This window comes from Cyanistes caeruleus, chromosome 2 (genome assembly GCF_971803275.1).
Source record: "Cyanistes caeruleus chromosome 2, bCyaCae1.hap1.1, whole genome shotgun sequence".
NCBI classification, from domain to species: domain Eukaryota; kingdom Metazoa; phylum Chordata; class Aves; order Passeriformes; family Paridae; genus Cyanistes; species Cyanistes caeruleus.
Window position 1 is genome coordinate 112,682,377 of NC_141702.1, and position 21,258 is coordinate 112,703,634.

The following is a 21,258-nucleotide window of genomic DNA, read 5'->3' on the forward strand; positions in this document are numbered from 1 at the left end:
ATTAAACACTGCTTTCAATGTAGCTGCAGATAAAATCCTGCCTTTTTTTTCCTCCCATCCTGAGCACTGATTCATTAGGTAAACCCAACATTAACAGCAACTTCTTGCCTTGCCAGGTGGGCCAAAGAGTTAAACCAAAACCAAGCTGGCAGTTGACTTTTATCCATTTACATCAAATTAGGGGAACTCTCGGCTCTTCATGTGTTCTTATTCCCTGCAAAGTGAGAGAGTTTGGGAAATCTAAAATCCCAGAGTGCCACAGAAATGTTAGATTTGGGTCCGGCTCCCTTCAAAGACATCATTCATCTCCCTTTCCACTTAGCCACCAAAAATGAAGTGGCCCAATTTCCAGAACCACTTGGCAGCCAGCAGCTCCCTTTTGAGATTTGTCTTCTGCATGCTCTGACCCTGGAGCAAGAAGAGCTACTGTCCCTTCTGTGCTGCAGAGGGGAAAAATTTTGGCCACTTCATTAAGATGCCTAAATTGGGCTTAGAAGTAATTTACAACCCTAGCTCAGGCCGCCATGATTGGCTGTCACTTCTCATCATCCCCTCCACATCTTCAGGGGAGGTTTACACAGCAATTCAGCCTCAGCGTGGAGTTGCTACATTATGGGTGAAGGGTCCCGTTGCGACGCTGGATTGTTTTATGGGGGAAAGCAGAAACCAAGATGCTTCAGTGGGAGGGGGGAGAAATAGGTCTTTCCAAAGAAGATCAAAGGAGGCAAGAGGAGGGGACTGATTTTCGGCAAGAGGAGAACGGGGCTCATCTCACTGCCTCTGTGCTATAATTCAAGGCTTGTTTTCAAGACCCATCACACAATTTCTCCTGTAAAAGGATGGGGGAGGGGGAGTGTGGGGAGGAGGACTTGGTTAAGTTGTAAATGAGTATTTCTTCAAGCGCTCCGAGGAAATATGTTCTTTCCCCGTAGAGCCTATACATTATTTTCATGTAGTTATGGGGCCTCACATTTCCTGGAACTATCAACCAGACCTTAATTCTCCTCACAAGACATCCCTTTAAAATTGTGCAGCTCTCTTAATCAACCTTTGTATCAGCGGCAAATTTGCAGTATGACCTAATTTGAAAGATGTCTTGAAGTGCTGACTCAAAGGGTTGGTGAATAAAAGCCAGTCATTGCCGCTGTGACATTAATGTGATGCAAAACAAAATCGAGTTGCATCAGCTGAACATTAGTTTGCAAAAAAATATTAGTGATTGAAGCCACTTCCTGGTCATCTTTTATTTATACTCGTGAAATTTATACTTCTTGGGGTCTGAAACGGCTTTTAAACAAACTTCTGGAGGAGAAGCACGAAGAGGCTCTTAAATGGTGAAAAATCCCAGTCGGATCTATACATCTAAGCTGCATCATTTGCACTTCATAATCTCCTCTCTTTTATAGAGCAGGAGGCAGACACATTATTTCAGAACTTTTATTAAAATATTTATACAGCAACAGATGAAAATTCTCATCCTAATATGTCTCTTTGCATTTTTCGATTGCGTTCCAAGTCTTTATCTTTTTTTTCCTTCTCTAATTGAAACGCAGACGATACTCCTTCATTCTCTGGATAAGTAACTGTCTCAAAATGACTAGCAGTTACTTTGGGACTCAAAGAAATAAAAAGGAAAGAATGGATTTGGGCCAGAAAGTTTATGGGGGGAAAAAAACATCCCTCACAATGCAAGAAAACTCCATTCCACCATAGTTTTATTTAACGTCTCCAAAAAGAAAAAGTGAGTATAAATTATTGAGGGTTTTTTTGCTTTGATTTTATGGGGACATTGTTTCAATTTTTTTTCTTTTTTTTTTCCCTTTAGCTTCTCTTTTTCATACTTTCTTAAGGAAATTTATTTGAGCTAGAACAACCTGGCCAGAGAGGAACAGAGTGCATTTCTTTACCAGTTTGTCAAATATTGGCAGCTAATTTACACTCTGAAGGGTTACTGAAGAATCAGAGGTCTAGGGATGAATCAACTCAGCAAAACTATTTTTCCCTGCACTTTTTTTTTTATTATTTTACTTTTAAATTGAAATATCAATAATGAAAATTGTCTAATATGTGCTGATAAAATGTCTATGACTTTCCACTGAAGTGTCTGAAAACCAGATACATGTAGACATACAGAACAAGGGAGACAGGCCATTAATTTAAAATTTAGAGGTCCAATAAGTTTTTGATAGCAATGGGTTACTGTGCTAATGATTATTTAACTTGCTTCATGTAGGGTTAAGTGTGTATGGCTATGTAAAGTGCAGTGCCTTATTGAAGAGAGACAAATTTGCCTCTGAAATGTTATATTCAAAGCAGGGGGAGGAAAGCAGCCAGATTTTAAAAAACAGTCACTCTATGATGGGAAATTTCAAGCAATTGTGAAGCAGAAGCCACCCCAGTCACAGAAGTAAATTTTGCTACTGCAGAGAAAAAAAACCCAAGCAACCATACACAAAACCAAAATTTTTCTGGGTTTCCTCTCTGCTTCTTCTTAGAAGCTATTCTAGTATGGCTGTATTTACTGATGGGTGCAAGCACAGAACAGGGAGCATGGCTGGATGTCTTACCTTGCTGGTTATTCTCCTAATTATTCTCATCCTTTTCTCTTTGTTTGCCTTAATATTCTATTTTTTAAATTTTTTTTCCTTTTACTTATTCTCAAGATGTGTATTACCACAATAAGATACCATGGGATCTGGGATTTGCTTCTGTCTTTTTGAGCTTGAAGGGACTTCTTATTATAGACATATAATTCGATACTGTACATGTTATTCAAGAAAACACTGATCATTCTTTTTCAAGTAAAAGGTAATACCACTTCTAAGTTAAAAAAAAAAAAGCTAAAAGTAGCAATAAATGTTTGATAGCCTGTAAATGATTTACAGACTTTTTTTTACTCCAGCTCTCCTCAAGTACAGTATGTTTGTGTTTTTTATGTTGTTTATTTTGTCTTTCTAAAGGCATTGCACTTGCTAACCTCCCAATTTTGGGTTGTTTATTCTTTATGTGGCTGACTCCTTAACAGTGCTGCCATTTGTGAGTATTTTGTGTCCTTCAGCCCTCCTAAGAAGTTGTAGGCAGGAATGCTCTAAACCCTCTCATCGTTTCCTATGAGGAGAGGATGGCAAAGTAACAGCTAATGATCAGGGAGTTAGCTGGAATTCAGAGACAAATACTAAACATAATATATATCTATCTACCTATATATATATAAAAGAGATTTTTTTTTTCCCTAAAAAAAAAAAAGGAAAAAAAATGCAATGAAAATTTATGACCTTAACATTCCTTCAGGGTCAAGCAATTTATCAAATTCTCTCACTTTCTGGTTTCAATTACACAGCTATTGTGGAAGGAACTTATTTTAGCAGGTTCATTTGCCTCAGTAGGGAATACAGGACTTTGGCCTAATGCTTCACCTTTAGTGCAGGCCATTTGAGCCTTAGAACAAATACCAATCATCACTCTTAGGGAAAAAAAAAAAAGAAGAAAAAAAAAAAAGTAAAAAAATCTGCATCGGTATGGCCTATTGGAATGGGGTTTCTGTCAAGGTAAACGGTTGTCGGCAATGACTGTGGTAGAGTGGCGATAAATCCCATTTTATTGCTGAAAAATTCCAGCTTCTCTCCATGCCTGACAGCTCCCCACATTCTCGTACCCATTTGGGCAATTTCTGTACTATGTCCATCTGGTTCTTATTACCTCTCAACCTGCCAGTGTCTGATCCAGAAAAAGTGCAGGTCAAAAACAGGGGAAAGAAACCAAGGTGATGGACAAAACAGAAAGAGAGTGATTGAGAGACCGAGTCATGCTTCCTGCTCCTCCCTCCCCAGCCAAGAAAATATGGGTTTGAATGGAATAAACAAATTTAAGGGAGGATATTAGCTTAATTATGAAGTTTCTGTCAATGTCCTTAAAATACAAAATTAAATAAGTATTAACCGATATGCTCCGAGCTTTGGTATTGCCACCAAATATTTGCCCAGGACATTGATAGCATCTGCTTAAGTAAAACCTTTCTGGAGAACTGGGGAAAGTCAAGATTTCAAACCCTTAAATCTAGGAGTACTGGTGCATTTCATCTGCAGCCTTTTTCTCTCTGCCCTTGGCATTAAAAAGAGGACGAGACTTATCTCCAAATTTTCATTTGGGGGTTGCAAATTGTTTTAGGAGGGCATCAAAAGTATAATTAAATTTAAATTTGAAAAAAAAAAAAAACCAACTAAAAAACCAACCCAAAGTAAAAGTCAGGCTAGCTTCTTGAAAGAAAAATCAAAAGAAAGTCTTTCTTTCCATGTGAATTTAGTGCATACTGCTGAAATCAGGGTTAAGTTAGAAAGTTCTCAAAACCCACTACAATAAGTAGAGGGAAATTTGATAATTTATAAAAATTTAAAAATCAAACAAATTAGCCCACCACAACTGAACTGTCAATATGTCAAAACAAAAAAAACCACAAACATGGGAGCACTTGCTCTTTTCCCAGCTAAAACTATTTGTGTGGCATCAAGGACCCCTTTCCTATCAGGAGACATGCCCTGCTCCACTTTCAATCTCTCCCTTCAAGGGAGCCCAACGAATTTAATTGCAATTTCTGTATTTATTCTACCTGAAACACCTCGTTTCCCACCCAAAATCCTGGTCACTGTACCTTTTTAATCCGTAGATCATCACTACTCAGGTCCTGTGGTCTCATGTTAGCTTACACAGCCTCTTCTTGCATTCCCTGAAGATGCAAGGGAAGTCAAACCCAACTTTTTTTGGAGCTAAAAAATCCTAAAAATCTGACTAAATTCTAAGCATCAGAAATTTCAGAGTGTGCCCTACCATCTGCTCTGTGATCCTTGGGGAGGATGGCTCTTGAGCATCCCACACTGGCTGTCTCCTATATGGTAGGGTTTGCTGGCAGGTGTAATGGCCTGATCTGGCACCAAAAGGCTGGAAATTGTGGGAGATATTAGGAATTATGACCCAATGTCATGTACAAACTTACTGGCTCCCAGAAGCTCAAGATGGGGCTCTATCTGTGAAACAAGACTCAGGGGTACAGTTTGCAGAGGAGCAGGAGGAAGATGTTGCCACTGAACAAGGAGACAGAACAGAGTAGGAAGGAAAAGGTGGGGGGAGTTCAAGATCTTGCTCCAGAATGGGTGACCTAAAAACACCATGTGCAAAATGTGACATCCAGCTCACCACCTGTCCTTTCAACTTTTCCCTCTGCTGCTGGTGCATCCATTCAAAATAAGAATTTGGAGGAGATGGCTTTAATGGGAAAAGTCTTCCTCTCTGTTACCTTTTGGTGTCAGTAATGGCACTGAGAAATCTGACCATCTATGCTTAGGATTTGCTTGCATTTGTCATGGATTATAGAATTAGATTTTTTTAAAACGCGTTATTTTCTGCGTGTCTTACTCTTTGTTCAGTTGTGGGGGGCATGCTCTGCAGATTTAGATGCCAAGATATAAGAGTGTGGTTTGAGACATCTACAAAAGCTTTGGCTTGAGGAACCACTCAGCCACACTGCTTGACTTGCCTGTGCAGCCATTGAATACAAAAGAGGCTGACGTGAGGGAAAGCCCCAACTTCGACAATAAAAATATGTCAGCATGAAAATGGTTAATGGTGAGTATTATAGCTTCAAAAGACCCCATTGGCTACCCCTAAAGGATGCCCTGCAATTGTTAAACTCATCAGATGCAACTACCCTTCCTCAGCTAGCCCTTACATTTGTCTGGCTAACAGTAAAAAAATACTATAATAAATCGGTAACATATGTTGCCAGACAAGAATAAGTGATATAAATAAAGAGTCAAGAGACATAGCCCCTCAAGAACAATGTGTAAAGATTTAAACTTCCAATGTATTAGTTAAGCTAGGAACATTTTAGGAGGAACTTGAAAGTGGTGTACTGTTTGTTTATATCATTCCTTCTCTCTCCTTTTTCCCCCCCCCACCTCTTTTTTCTTCTCTTCAGATTGCATTTTAAATCAAAATGTTCTCCATGACTGACTGCTTTGCAGCACTAGGGTAAGTCCCATTTTTCCACAGCTTAAACAAAAAATATGCCTAAGAAATCTATGCCAGAAAGGCATTTTGCTGGGTTTTGGTTTAGGAAATAAGCACAATGTTGTTGGGAAGACAACCTCTTATTTTTTTTTTTTTTCTTCTTCTCCTCTTCTTTTTATTTTTTTTAAACCAGTTATAGAAAATTGTGCATGTGCAAACATAGCTACTATCAAGAAAGCCAATTCACTCTAAAGGTGACAACTCTCCAAACTAGTCATACATTAACAGCTGCAGCATTAAAAAAGAAAATATAAAACCAAATATGTTTTGAAACTTAGCTGGATGTTTTATTTATCTTTTACTTTTATTGAGACATCCTTTGAAAAATGGCATAAAATAAATAGTTTTACAAAGCAACAACATAATCAATCTCTAAATGAGAAGATAAATCAAGGATTTCATTAACTGCTGGTAGCCAGTTTAAATTGTAGTCTTGTCCATAATGTCTATCTATCTATGTATGTCCAAGTTATATTAAAAACCTTTAAATGGCTTTGTAATATCAGCTACATCTAGCTATTATAATAATTAATGATACTGTTTTATAAATCAATATATGTATTCTTGATAAATTCATATCCAGTTAATGGTGTAATTTAAATAAAAAATTAATGTAATAAAGGACATACTGGAATAAGCAGGAAATCTTTAAAGGTTAAGAGGCAAATTTGTCTAAATTCTTTCCTTTGTACCTATTTTTTGAGAAAGCCTCCATTGAAATGCAGCTGATAGCAGGCTGGCTCTCCAGATTTCGCTCTCGCCATTAGTTTTGTTTTAACAGCACCCGGTGAGTTTTTGCAGCCAAAGGAAAAGGGAAAGCCCCTTCAGCAGCAGGAATACTTTCCTCCCTGGTTTCTCATCCTGCTGCAAAACTGCAAACAAAAACAAAGACAAAAGCTAAAAGAAAGAAAGTAAAAAAAAAAAGAAACCAACAAAACACCATTCCGGCATTTGGCCAGAAGCAGAAATTATAAAAATGCTTATTTTTTACCACTTCCCATTGATTCCACATTTGTATTAATACAAAAATATTTTGCTTGTTCTATACGGTGTCATTAAAAAAGGTAAAATATGAACATTTTGTTCCAGGCATGAAGTGCATTCAGAGAGCCTGGAAACCCTGCAGACTGTTCAGTGTAATAAAAAGCTGTTCTTTATCTCTTGTTTTAAATACAGTTAATCCTGTTTATTCAGCAAACACATTTAAGAGCAACTTTGAGGGGAAAAAAAAAACCAAAACAGAAAAAGCTAGAAATTGTCTTTTTCTATCTGCAGTGGTGAGAAACCGTGGCTCTGTTCCTTTGCTTTTATTTATAGTCAGTAACCACAAAATGTATCTCTAACAATAACAGAGATTTTAATAGGCAATATTAATTGTTCTTCCCTTAACTTTTGATCTGAAATGTTTCAAACAAAAGCCCGTCGCCTGTTTATACGCTGAATTTGTTTGAAGAATATCTTTCTGAAATGATGCAAAACACGACACTTCGTCATTCGGACTGACATGGGACAGAAATGTCATTTTAATCCATTGAGTGTTCTTTTTTTTGGGGGGGGGTTTGTTTGGGGGGGTGGCAGGTTTTTTTCTCAACATTGCTCTGCCTTATTTAGAGCAGCAGTGATCTGCGCAGTTTCTTTTGACACTGATGGGTATTTCAAACCCCTTACGCTGAGGGGAGGGAGAAAAAGGAATTTGCTGCCAGTCACAGCGGCGATGCAGCTCCATGAGCCATCGCTTATTTGCTAAAAGTTAACATTTCAAATGAGCCTGAAATGTAAAGGTGGGCTTTTTGATGCTGGGACTGTGTTTAGGAATGGAGAGAGAAAATAGAGGGAAGATGGTTGTGCTTGTATGTTAAAGATTATCAGGGTATTGGTAATGCAGACATTTAAAATGTATTTTGTTTTTTGAAGCAGCGAGGAGCAGGAGATTCACAACCAAATCTGGGATTCTTAATTTAAGCTTTATAGGAAAAACATCAAACAGCAGCTTACAGTAACACGCTGAAATACATTACACATTTTAAATATCTTCAGTAGGAAATGCACGTTATATTTTTTACCTTCCCCTACTGGGATCACTAACATGCCTCTCCCCAGACAAAGCAAGGACAAGTTCCATCTTTAAAAATTATCTGCCTTACAGATCACATTCTCAGGCATGTTCCCCGCTTTTTATTACCACGGATAACCTCTTAATGCTATCACAATTTTATACTTGTTAAGTGGACATCTTCCCTATATTTAACTGCAAACAAAGCGACTTCATTTTGGGGGGTGGGAGGAAGGAGAAATGCTTTGGGATGATTAAAAACATAAGTTTTTATCTTCTGTCACACCAGCCTATCAATTATTCAAAACCCTACTAAATTTAGATGTCTGTTCCTAAAACGTTGTTTGCACTCGTTCCCTGGGAAGATGGAGGCAGCTGATAATTTGGCTAAATTATGCGTTTGAGCCCAATAGTTACAAATGAAAAGAGTTGAATTCGGCAGATTTATCTGCCGCCGATGAAAATTCTTGGTAGCAGCAATCCAGACCTCCTCCTTCAGGGAGCAAATGGAGGGGTGAGGTGGTGCCCACAGGTATTTATGTGGACCAAACCTCACTGTTAACAGCAAATATCGCCATGCACCGGTGGCTCGGTGGGAGGCTTTACTGATCAATTAGAGACTGGCTACTGGGGGAGAAGGGCCTAAAGCAGCCCCTGAGGTGCTTTGTGCCCCAGGTAGTCATTACCTGAGTGTAAAGACCAATAAAAGGGAAATTATTGCTATTACAGGATGAGATGTGAAGGATGCGGGGTGGACGACTGTGGATCAGGCAGGGTGTGACGCGCTCAATCCCAAACCTGCGCTTTGATCCTCCCCGCTGCAGCCCGGCTGCTGTGCTGGTGTAAAATATCTCCCTTTCCCAGCCGTGTCGGGGTGTGATTGGCAGCAAGTCCTCCACCGAGCGTGGGCGTCCTCCGGTGTGCACCAGTCACAGGACGTGAAGGGGGAGTTTTTGTAATTTATTTTATTTTATTTATTTTTTTTTTTTATAAATAGATAGGCTCTGACAAATAACACCGCCTCTTCATGAAGCTCCTTCGCAGCAGCAAACAGACCTCTGCTGGGTTTATCAGTGGCAGAACCTCCTTTCCTAAAGGAAATAATATTTTTGGTGAAGACAATTGGGCTGATACTGCAATAGCTTAGGGGGGCAAAAAGCTGCAGATGCTGGAGCAGGAGCAGAGCTGGTTCCAGCAGCCCTGGGCATGGGGCAACACTGATTGCAGCACCGGGCGTGTTTCACAGAGCCAGGCATGAGAGCAAGAGGAGAGCTGAAAGAAATGCTGCTGACTGTGAAAAATAACAGAATAAATAATCAAATAAAATCAAATCCATGCGACAGAAACACCACCCTTCCTCTTGCAATGACAGTTGGTAATTGCCAAAACACAGACAGCCTTAGGCTAAAAAAAAAAACAACCAAAAAAAACCAGAACAACCCCCCCCAAAAAATCCATAAAGAATTTAATTTATATTTAGAAACCAAAATGTTTCAGGCAAACAGCACACAAATTGCAGCAGCCCTGGTGTCATTCCCCACTACCCTGTGCCGACTCTTTAAGTTACACTGCTAAGGAAGGTATCCCCATTTTTACAGCTCTGGCATAAAGGCAGGCGAGCGGCCATGGGGAGGGGAGAGAACCCAACCCCCCAAAAAAACCCAAAACAAAGGACGTGTGAGGGCTTTCATTTATTTTGATAATCCTCCTCCTGCTCCACAGCGTTTTGCTGTCTTTGTCAAAGTGAATGACAACAATTTGGCCAACTCTCTCTGAGCTGCACTCAACAGTGACAGGCAAATTATCAGAGGCCCTGCACTCCTTATTATCAGAGGAGAAGTCATCAGGAGGACGTGCGGAGGATCCCTCTCCCCTGTCACTATTTGTCAGTGGGACAAGGGCCACTGCTATGGGTAGCTGACAGGTAATTTCAACAATAACAATTACTCCTATTACTGGTGTCATAAACAATTCGCCCAAGGCATGACAATAGCAAAGCTTTATAATTCAATGCCATATAAATAAATGCCAGCAGGTAACAAGTAATTTAGCTCCAATCAGGCCTTGGCCCTGGCATTAATATTGTTATTGCAAGAAAATGGAAAATTGAAAAAATTCAATATGTTAATGAATTAAGAGGGGTTCAAAGGCTAAGGGAGGGGAGGCATGATCCAGAATGGGGGGGGAAGGAAGAAAACAAAAACAAAAGATACAAAATCATGCCTTCAGAACCAGCACAAATATGTGTTCATACAACCTTATAAGTAGTTTTTGATATAAAACATGGTCTTGCTATGCTGCTTTTCAGGTTAGGGCAAAAGGCATGCAGGAGCCTGAACCCCACCCCTTGCCTCCATCTGCCACACTGAGAACGACGTGCATGAAAAAATAAACTGAATTTAATGGTTTTATTAAAAACAGAATCATACTCGAAGTCTCACGCAAGACATAGATTTAACAAAGATTAAAGGTTTATTTACAACTCCATTGCTTTATTGTCCACTTCTTGCATGCTTTAATCTTTTTTAAACAAGCTCTGTTAAATCATTGATTCTCTATTTATCAAGAAGAAGGATTTTATTGCACTTTTTCTCTCCCCAAATGCCCTTCATAGGCCACAACACCCTAACTCTTTTACGAAAATGATGATCAGCATCAAACAAGCTAAAGACCAATATCTCCAAGTCCAACTTCTTGATCAACCCAATTTGCAATTTTACTATTTGTCCAGCAAGACAATGTGGCATCAGGCTGACAGCAGTAAAAGAATTTGAAAATCTCTAATTAGGAGAGCTGCGGAGCAATTAACGCATGTCAAATTTCACTTCATCAAGTGCCACTCTAATTTTCCCACTAAAAATTAATGGACTTTTTTTTGGTGTGTCTGTGTCTCTGTGTGTGTGTGTGTGTGTGTCCCCTCAAGGCAATGTTGATTCAAATCTGCTCAAGATGCAGCGTTGCACAGCTAAGCATCTTCTTGATTACAACCCGACACACTTCTAACTGCTTTCATTCTCACTGCCACAGATACTTTGTCAACAGTCAAATTACGCCATGCTGATAACAATGCATAATGGTCTTCCTCAAAGGAGGCTCCTGTCATGGAGCAGCCTTTCATAAAAACCCACCGGTTTCTTCTCTGGGAAATAGATCTGGATGAAAGGAATTAAGCTTTTGTGGTTTCTGCCATGGTTGCAATGAAATTTATTTTTCTTTTCTCATTTCTTCTTCTTCCCCTTGTGCTATAATTTATTTATTTTTGTACTCACCTGAAATTACGGCAAGGGAACTGTTTAAAGAGTGATACAGAACGGAAAATATTTATAAGTCACTGTTTATACAGGCTTTGCTTTAAACACTTTGCTCCAAGACATTTTCAAGAGCAACATCCTCCTTCCAGTACCACTCATTTCTTTTATTTTATTTTTTTTATTTTGCCTTCTCTTTCTAAAGGTGCAGGGCAGCATCCCGCACTCTTTGCATAAGCACAAGCCCCGCTGACGTCAATGGGAGTTTTTCCGGGGCGAGGGCTGAGCGCCTTGGCCCGCTGCTATAAACACGTTGGGACTTTCTCTTTTAATGGATGGTATTTAGATTCTGAGTGGGGCTTGTTTAACAGGCATGGCTTCCAGAGTCCTCAAACATCGTGGGGCACACAGGACAAATTGTCTTTTTGTCAGAGCAGCATGAGGGCAGGAGAGAAGCACTGAGCGATCACAGGCAGTTTTTACCTTCCACTCACCGCTCCCTGATCCCCACCTCCCTTTTTCTGGGAGATCAATAACAGCAAAAGTCAGAGGGTGTCATGGGGCAGGATTTCCAACAAGTAGAAGTGGAATTAATAACATCATTCAGAGATATTAATATTTTTTTTGCCTGTAAATTTCAGAGCTGGAATGTAGCTGTTTCTCCCTTGGAGAGAAGAAGAGTTAGCACCCACAGCCCTGTCTATCATTGGGCAGGGTACATAATCCTTGGGGTGTGCACACTACAAAACAAAGCCAAAACCACACATTGCCTTTCATCTGAGCCATCTTCCCATGAAAATTTTATTTCTTGCCCCAGATAAATGACTGATGCTGCAGTGCCTCCCAATAATTTTCTATATGCTCCCCAACTATATTCACCCATGCCCCTGCAGGTATTAGCATTTTGCAATTAACTTTGCCCAGCACACTAAGAAATGTGAAATGCAGGGTATTTGGTTCCTAAATTCTGGATGTTCCCCTCTTTGTGTCCTCCACCCAGGATGGAGAAGTGAGTCTTCTCCTAATGACACAGCCCAGTGCACTCAGAGTCCTCGAGCATCCCCAGACCAGCGGCATGGCAGCTGCTGGGGCTGCAGGTTAATACATGTGCAAGTGCACCTTCTTTTTTGCCATGTCCTTCCCTAAACTTAGAAAGCTCTGATGCTGCTTTTGAACAAAGCAGAGATTATATACTTTGCCTCAACAACCTCTCCTTTTTTTATTAGGGGATGCCCTCCCCCCACTCCTCAAAAAATGCTGCCATAAAAACAATAGGCGAGGCCGTAATTTAAAGAGGGAAAAATGTGATTATATAACACATCCTGCAGTAATCAATTTTACCTCCAATATCTGCTTTTGTTTTCAAAATGCTAAATAAACAATACATAATGCATCCCTCATCAGCCAAAACCATGAGGGCTCTGTGCTCAAATAACAGGAAACATATTCAATTTTCCTAACAGAAGACAGTTCATTAAGCTGTGCCACATCAAATAAAACTTTAATTTCTCCAGCATCAGAGTCGCAATGAAAGCAATTGAGGAAGATGAGCCATATGGTACTTCTATCAGCAAACACATATTGCTCATTCCCCCAAAGTTTTCTAATTCTGCTCCCCAGACCTGTGTAATATAGATAATGTGCTCTGAGCGCAGCAACCATGAGCTATCTGGTGTACACTTCTAATACTGTATTTAATGGGAAATAATGAATCATAAAAGCCTGCAGAAGACGGCTTTTGCTAACCTAAATCTCAGCTGTAATTTCATTGTTCTGTGCCTAAGATGCTGTTTGCCCTTTTCAAACAGCAGCAGTTGAACATAATTATGCTGCTACAAACCTGGGCTGCAAAAAAGAAAGCCTTCCTAATAGAACCAAGTTTTTATTAACTCTTGAAATCCTGAGCTTGGGGCAACTGCAGGCAGAGAGCTGCTTGTCAAGTTTTAGGGTTCATTAAAGCACACGTACACATATATCTTGATTTTCAGTGCGCAGCCCTACAAATTAAATTGATGATTGCCACATCGGGCCAAAAATGCAACAGGAGAAGGCTGTGAAAAATTAGGAAATCTTCTTGACATCGGGAAATCCGACACTTGTCTGCTCTAACATCTGTAAGTGCCAAAGAAAGGGGGATTTTTTTTCCTTAAAGGTAAGTCTATTTTTCTTCTTCTTGCCAGATATAAAAATTGTGGTTAGTGCCTGGAGTAAGGGGCCCTCTAAACTTTATAGTGTTTACCCTCCATTTATAAATCCATAATGATCTAATTAATGATATCATAAGGTTAAAAGTTAAACAGCACTGTATTTTCTCTGCCTTTTAGAAAGGCAGGTTTACCTATCTCCGAGAGAAGATCGGTCGGGGCTGTTTTCTGAAGAAGCCTGTAGGTAAAGAGGCATCCATACATTCACACAGGAGGATTCATAAAGGCAAGGACGAGGAGATAAAGGTATTATTTTGACATGATGACCCCTGCAAAATGTCTTTGACTCATCCCAAGTAAGCCTCTTTCTTTCCTTCCTCCACCCTCTCTCCCTCCACCCCGCTCAAAATACGGGGCTAATTTAAAACATTTTCTAGATATGCTACTTATACATATTGAAAACATATTTTAGTGACTGTGTTTGTTTTGGCAATATATAAACCAAAAAAAAAAAAAAAAAACAACAAGAAAACCCAATTAAATTAAAAAGAGAGACTTTTAAAAGTTAGAGATTGCCTTTTAAAAGCTTATTAAAATCAGCATGTTAGATGTCTGTCTTTGAATTAGCTCTGAGGCTTGATTGCTTTCATTAAAGCTGCCTGTTTGGGTGCTGCTTGGTGAATGTTCAAGTCTGGATTTTTTCCCCTCTTCTTCCCCCCCGGCCCCGAGCTGCTTCGTACTACTTGTCAACTTGGATTTTTCCCTCCAAATTTGAAAGCAAAACTTGGATTTTTTTTATTTTTTTATTTTTTTTGAGAGGCAACAGCCACCCCCACCCTGCCTTCCCCCTTGCAAAATATCACAACCAAAATCACCAGCAACCCGAGTCAGAGAGAGACCAACAGGTAATATATATACTAATATATATATATATATATTAAAAGATAGCTTAAAAAAAAAGACACACCCCAAAATACCCACCATGACCAAACCGACACCCCCAAAAAACCCACCCCAAGCCACAAAAAAACTCCAAACTATCACATTGCTCATAGCCCATGAATGCCTTAAAAACAAATGTTTAAACAGGTTTTCTTTTTTTTTTTGAAGCGGCAGAAAACCTCTGCATGCTCCAATGGGTTACAATAACAATGCTCTATTGCAATGTAAAACAAGCTGGAGGAGAAAAAGGTGCTTTTTGTTACCATTTTATCAAAGCTGTTCATCTTCTAGCTGCAGGCAGCATTTTGCTGGAATTGCAGATATTTCTCTGTCCGGGCTCCTTTGTTTGTGCATCTCATTTGCATATATTTATCTCCAGCTGAGGGTGCTTTCAGCTCATTAAGGCCTCCCCTCACATTATTTCATAAGCCAGCTGCTAGGAGGGATTTCACCTGTGGTGACTGAGAAAAGAGGGGTGAAAAAACCAAATTCTTCATTAAAAAAAAAAAGAAAAAAAAAGAAAAAAGAAAACAAAAAAAACCAACAACCAAAGAAATCTTCTGACTCTCTTCCCCTATAAATGGGCACCATTTGTGTTAAACAGCCTCTTGTCATGATAGATGCCTCCTGGGGTCAGGGGGGAAAGTTGATTTGAAGGTCAGCAGTAAAACAACAGACAAACCAGACGCCAAACTGGTTCTTTAGCTGTCGGTGGGAGCAGTGGTACAACCAGGTCTTGAACCTTTTTCAACCTCTAATAAAACAGGGGAAGAATCTGAAGTGGAGCAACCAGGCCCCAGAGGAAAAAAAAAAAAAAAACAACCCACAAATAATATCAATATCGAGCAGCAACGGGAAGCAAGGGGGCAGCTCTCAGCGTTACGGGCACTCTGCTATTGTTTCAAGAGCTGGGGAATTAATTCCACTTATTTATTTAAGGCGTGTCAACTCACTGCCTAAACCTGTTTCGGTGTCAAGATGAATAAAACTTTTATGGCTCATAAAATAGAGCCATTCATCTCCATGGTGTTTGTGGTGCCTGGGTTGTTGGGGTTTTTTTTTTTCCCCCCTTTCCTCCTGGTAGGCTGAGCTGGGCCAAAATCTCTGTGTCCCATTGATACCAACTCACTCACAGGAAAAAAAAGCAAATTTGGATGGGGTATCTCAAGCTAAACTTCTGGGTTTGATTAGAAATTGTAAATGTTAATTCATCATAGTCGTGTGCAAACCCCCCCATCTCCTCTATTTCCCCAGCCTAAAACCTACAATGAATTTACATCATCTGTATGGAGCTTTGGACCAACAGGTAATAAAATACAATAAAGCTTGCTTTTTATCAGGACACACACACAAAAAAATCCCATTAATTATGGTTCATGACTACTCTAAACCAAATGTTCAAATAGTAGTTGGAAATGATGCATAAAATCTCAGCATGTTCTGATAGGTTATAGAGTCAGTGGTTTATTGCAATGTAAAACAAGCCACAGGAAGAGAGGGTGGTTTTGTTTACCATTTTCATCAAAGCTGTTCATCATGTTGATATACTTATGCTATATTGTGACCCTTACATACGTTGCATTTCATATATTTATTTTCCAGGTTGTTGCCACTTTTGCTGCCTTTGCCTCTGAGAAGTTGAGTAAATGCTCTGGCCCCTTTCAAATATTTTCTCATCTGCGCTGAATTTCTACCGACAAATCAACTGATAGATACGGACCTAAGAAAAAATTATTATCATTGAGTAAGCTTTCTTTTTTTTTTTACTTAATCTGAGGCAATTAGTTCCTGAATAAACACAGGCTAAGTAATCTACCTCCTCAAAAGGTAATCAGACTTGAAAAGCGCTGTTTGGCTCTACCCAAGAAAAGCGCAACTTGATTAAATTGCTTTGGAGATTTGCTTTCATTTCTTCCCTTTTGCCCTAGAAAACATTTTATAACATCCCAATAACTTTCATTTTCTCCCCATGCCAAACTTGGGGCCTCTGTTGGTTGTTGCTGTCCTTTTCCCCCACCTTCCCTAAATCTTTAACCCCGCTTCTCATTTTTCTTTGCCTCTAATCTAATCACTAATTCCTTGGTTTGGCCAAATAGTTAAAAATGTTAAGTGCTGCTCACAATTCCTGCTGCCTCCCCCACGTATCTGTCTCTGTTTATGGAACAGGCCCTGGTTTCCTCCTGCTCTTGTTCAGCTGTAGGTCTGCAGGTCAGGAGACTGTAAATACACACAGTGCTGCCCCAACCCATAAATCTGAGCAAAGGGCAGCCTTATATATTCAGATAAGGGATGTAAGGGGAAGGCGGGGTGGGGGGGAGGGGGAAGGAATAAAAAAAAACCATAAGTGCAAGAAGAGAACCAGGAGAATCCGTGGTGAAGGAGGTTCTCTGCCCGAACCCAAGCTGCATGCTCTGCTACCTTGCAGGATGTTCCAGCCAGAGATGAATCCAAAATATTCACCCTTCTTCCCACCCTGCCTTGTTTATATATAAATCATGACAAAAAGCATTTTATTACCTTTGGGGCAAAGAAATTAAACATGAGATTTCAATGGCTTTCTCTCCTCCAGATCTTTGTTGGTCTATTTCCTGCCCTGCCCCCCCACTTTATTTCCTGCACCTCTGAAGCTTTCAAGGGAACAGTCCCCCTGTTATTGCTTCTCAGTTCCAAGGTCTTAGAATAAATAACATTGTTATTACTCACTTCACCAATTTCCAAGAAGAAATATTGCTGCAGCAAATGCAAGCAGCACTAATATTTGCAAAGTGATAAATGGATTGTTACATACCTTCCCGTCTGTGTGGCCTCCAGCCATCCTCCGGCCGGCTACATCCCTCCTCGGGGTGGGAGGGAGGCTGCCTTTGAACTTAGCAGGGTCCAGGCACTTAGTGCCTTGCACCAGAGCCTGCCCCCAGCCCCCTCCCTCCCTCTCTGATGGAGAGATAATTCTTAATGGACCATGCCAGAGATGGTACCGGGACTGGGGGAGAGCAGGAGCCACGTACCAGGACCAGGTGAAGATGCTTTTGGTGCACAATCAGCGAGTGGTGGGTTTTGTTAGTGTTGGGTGCTGCAGGGAGAGGTGTGAGAGACTTGGGATGTGCCCAGGAGATGACTGCTGCTCCACTGCCCTCCCCAGCTCCTGCACACAGCTGCCCTGGTGTGGGTACCACATCCCTGGCGCCGCAACGAGAGCCACCTGCTCTTCTCCAGCTCCCACTGATGTGAAAAGTGGACACAAAAAGGCCTGCAGAGAAGAAAAATTATTTTTCAAGTTCTCCCCACTCTGCCCCCAAAATGTCTTCAGTGCCTGAATGGGAACTGCAATGGATACCTGAGATACCAGGGTTACAGATGTTCTGTGGGGTGAAAACTGGAAAGACATATTTCCAAACACCACCATCCTCACTGCTCATTAAATTTCATTAATTCATATAAAATTTTCAGCATACTTTCTTAACCAAAGCTGAGGTTAGGGAGGTGCTAAGGCCAGGAGGAATCTCCTGACCTCCCCATCCCAAACCTGGTTACTTACCATGTAACTTCTGAGCTTAAAAAGAGATGGCAGTTGGAAAATTCACATGAAATAATTAAAAAGCAATATAATGTTGGATTTCCTTTTTAAAGCAGCAATTTATATCTAGCTTTGAGACATGATTTGGGCTCCTTGATGTTATTAAAAAAAAAAAAAATTCTCCAAATCAAATTATTCCTGGGCTGCAAGTCATGCTGGAAAAAAAAAACTCCACCCTGAATTTGCGGTAATTAGAAACAAACCAGTGCATTTTCCTTCAGACCAACAGAGAGTAAGTTGCTGACATTTCTTAGACTAAGCCTGTTGCATTTCCATGCTATGGCTCTCAGGGTAGGGGCTGGGAGGGTTTGGTTGGATGTCTTGAATTCATTGGTGTGATAGACACCCCCCATTAGGTTGTTCAGGCACAAAAGGTGATGTAAAAGCTTCTTCTTCATGGGCAGAGCAAAATGAAACTGCACCAGGAGCACCATCCCCAGTCTGCTGCTGCTGGTGTGGCATTGCCTCTGTGGCTGGGGCACCACCAGGAGAAGGGGTGAGAGCACCCTTCCTCATGTGCCCTCCCTGGCCTTTTCTTCCTGCACTCCCCCTTCCCTTCTGAAGAGGTTGTCGGGAGTCTGAGGAGATCCTTGCGGGTGTGTGCAGGTCTGGTGTGGAGGTTAAACACAGCAGGATGTGGTGCCAGCTCCAGGTGTGGGGAGGTGAGGAGTGAGTGCAAAGGTTTCAGCCACCTGGGCTGGAGGTGTTGGCATGGCCTGGCAGTGCTAGCGTGTGAATTCTGTGCCCAAGGGGATGGGGAAGGTGGGAGGTTGAAAGACTTGAGCTATTTATTAGGTTGCTTTTTCCTAAGGGGTGCCTTGATCCATAGAAGAACGAGCAGAATTCAAGGACTGCAGGAAGAAAGTTATTCAGAATCTGTGAACAGAGGTATGAAAGGGTCAATCAGAAGAGAGGACAAAAATATATCTGACATGTTTTCTTCCTGCCCAAGGTAGATACCATCTCCATTTTTGTTTTTAATGTAAGATAAGAAATACTGAAAAGAATGTCACAAGTTACAGGTAAGTATAGAAATTCCCTTGAGATAGGCTCTTATGCAAAGTATGTACAGTTCACTAGTAACAAAAATCAGATAGCCTGTATTCGTTTTTAATAAAAGAATTAATAGAATCATGAAATTATAGAATCATTAAGGTTGGAAAAGACCTTCAAGATCCTCTAGTCCAACCTTTACACAAACCATCCACAATACTCCCTCATAAACATATATTTGTGTATGTTTGTGCAGCTGTAAATAGGCATGTGATTGTGTACATACATGTGGGCATGCATATATATCTAAAATAAAAGCCCAATGTGCATCAAATGAAAAACAAAATGAGCTGCAAAACTATTTAAGGAAAAAAGTGATGAAAGTGGGCGAGAGCTGGGGCAGCAGTATGGTGAGGAGCTATCCCACTGCTTGGAAACCTCCAGAAACCTTCTTAAACATTTATCAGCAACTTTTCTAACTTTAGGAGAAGGGCTGGGAGCGCCCCAAAACCATGATTCTTCAGGATATTCCTGTCAGGCAGGAAACCTTGTGAGAGCAGCATTGCTTGCTCTCTGTTCTGCTTCCAGCTCCAGAAAGCACACAGATAAGGAGAAAAATCAAAATAATTGAATATATACAAGACATCCACATTTGTATAAACAACAACCTTTGAAATGGGAAAAATGAATCAGGTCTTAATTTTTTACGATTTCTTTTTCTCAAACTAAAAAAAAGAAGAAGAAAAAGTCAGGCAGTTCTTATTTTATCCAGACCAGTTCATAAATCCCAAGTCATAAATCCACATGATATCCCGGGCTGCTGGATTTTGCATTTGGAGCTCTGAAAGACTGATAGCTGAAAGATTTATAAAATCCCAGGTAGCCAGAGTGCTCCCTATTGGCTCCACATCTGAGAGGTCCCTGCATCCTGCTTAGCCCAGAAAGCTGGATGTATGGGATATATTGTGCTCAAGAAGCAGCACACCCCCACCCTGCTATTTTCAGATGTGACGAAGGCTAAAAATCTGATCATGTGAGGTGGATGGGCCCTGTTTAGGGACTTTTCTGCACAGACATGGGGACAGCCACAAACTGGGGCTGCCCAAAGACTGCTGCCACCTTCTGCAAAATTACACCATGGTTTATGTCGTAGATGTATGATTTACCTTGTGTGGTAGACCTGACCATAAACAGCAGAATTGTTTCAGCTGCTTTGAATGTACGCTTAATTTTGCTTCTTGTAATATCACTGAACAGGAGTGACTGTTCAGTAAGAGCAGGGGATCATCAGAAGGCCAGAAGATGATGATACTTAGAGGATAACATGACCAGCCCCTTCACAAAAAAATGGTACCCGCCATGCCTCAGATTAAATACAGGTTGCAAACAATTCAAAGCAAAATGTCAAAGCAGCAAGCTCACATTTCCCAAAGAGCTCTGAAGGATGGTGATGAGAGGTTTATCTCATCAGTTCAGAGGATGTTATGCATGTGACCATGTGTATTGGGGTGAAGATTCCCCAAAACAGACCCTCTGAAGACTGATTTGTGCTATTTGTCTGTATACACAGGATGCTGAAAAAGTGCTTAAAGCCTTCCCTCCCTTACTTTCATCTATCCTTCCTCAGTGACCTTATTCAAACCTAATTCTTTTCTCCAGACTTGTAATGACAGACATTTTTAATATGCTTCTGTTGAATTAATAAAAAGATTTTAGAAATCCCTCTTCTGCAGCTACAAGATTTGTTTTATAGCTGTAACTAACATCGTTGTTACTGAGAAATTAAATGATTTCCTTTACATTTCATATATTTTTATTCATGAGTCTGAATATATTGAAGTCCATGAGGAAAATCCTCCTTCACCCTCCTGCGGAAGGATGGTGGAATCCACCTGGGTTTTGCCTGTTTGGAATTTTATTGGAAGGACATTGTCCAGATAAATTTAGATAATTGTTGTTGTTGTTGTTGTGGTTTGTCTGACTCTATTAGTGGAAATTAAGCATTGCAATGCTTTATGTTCCCTGTGTGTTGTGAGCATCTCTGAGCACCTTGAGTGGCTTGGCTTGCACACCATGGAGCTGCCTGCCTCCAGCATGCCTCTTCCCCATCCCTGCCCTCACTAGAAACAGTCCTCCTTTAGGAGACCAAACCAAACCAGACATAAACAGACCAAAGCATTTATATGAGGACTAAGTCAAACTCACATCTGGAGAGGTTTTTCTTGGTTATTCTTGAAACCC

General features: G+C 40.5%; 2 long non-coding RNA genes across 2 annotated transcripts; one reads left to right on the top strand and one right to left on the bottom strand.

The window, feature by feature from the left end:
• Positions 1 to 1,566: 1,566 nt before the first annotated feature.
• On the top strand, positions 1,567 to 20,738 carry LOC111926516 (uncharacterized). The gene is made up of 7 exons (XR_002863028.2): positions 1,567 to 1,741; positions 5,972 to 6,024; positions 13,353 to 13,516; positions 13,689 to 13,814; positions 15,705 to 15,756; positions 16,053 to 16,194; positions 17,590 to 20,738. It is a non-coding gene; the product is annotated as an uncharacterized LOC111926516 (long non-coding RNA).
• On the bottom strand, positions 6,329 to 14,927 carry LOC147655138 (uncharacterized). The gene is made up of 2 exons (XR_015283846.1): positions 14,714 to 14,927; positions 6,329 to 9,207 (listed from the first exon to the last, which is right to left on the bottom strand). It is a non-coding gene; the product is annotated as an uncharacterized LOC147655138 (long non-coding RNA).
• Positions 20,739 to 21,258: the final 520 nt, after the last annotated feature.